This window comes from Lottia gigantea (genome assembly GCF_000327385.1).
Source record: "Lottia gigantea unplaced genomic scaffold LOTGIsca_1, whole genome shotgun sequence".
NCBI lineage: Eukaryota > Metazoa > Mollusca > Gastropoda > Lottiidae > Lottia > Lottia gigantea.
Window position 1 is genome coordinate 1,242,942 of NW_008706746.1, and position 820 is coordinate 1,243,761.

An 820-nucleotide genomic window follows, 5' to 3' on the forward strand; every position below is an offset into this window, starting at 1 on the left:
TCGATGTCCAAAAAAATACACTCCCAAGCGGGGAATCGAACCCCGGCCGTCGCGGTGAGAGCGCGAAATCCTAACCACTAGACCACTTGGGACATACTTGTACCAAGAAACCACTGCATGAAAATTCGGCAGAACGTGAAAGGCCATATTAAATGGCTCAAAATGGTGTTAATAACGTCCACTGACATGTCAGCAGAGTGGCGCAGTGGAAGCGTGCTGGGCCCATAACCCAGAGGTCCGTGGATCGAAACCACGCTCTGCTATGTCTATTCTTTTTCCCAATTTCCCAATTTTCCTAATTTTTCTATTTTCTCTATTTGCACACGAACAATGACGTCAACAATAGTTAACCATAGTGATGAAGTTTGTGACGTTTGTTTACTTGTTCAGCATGGATACAATCAAAACAGTGGATTTTAGCTGTGTTTTGTGTCTCCTGTTCGCTAAAAAGGGATGGAAATGTGTTAAGGATTAACCCAATGAAGGTAAGAACACATTAAAACTATTATGTCAGAAGTGGGATTCGAACCCACGCCTGGAGAACCAGACTGCGACCTGAACGCAGCGCCTTGGACCGCTCGGCCATCCTGACAACGTCAATCTCCTTACGAGTAAGGACATGGACGGATCAGTAGTTTACCACAGACTAAAAAAAAATGATCGTCCCTGGGTGGGCTTGAACCACCAACCTTTCGGTTAACAGCCGAACGCGCTTTTTTTTTTTTTTCTTGTAAATATTTATTCGACACATATAAGTATACAATATCACTTATTGGAATACAAAATGCTAATATATCACAGTAATATTATTAAAATCAAA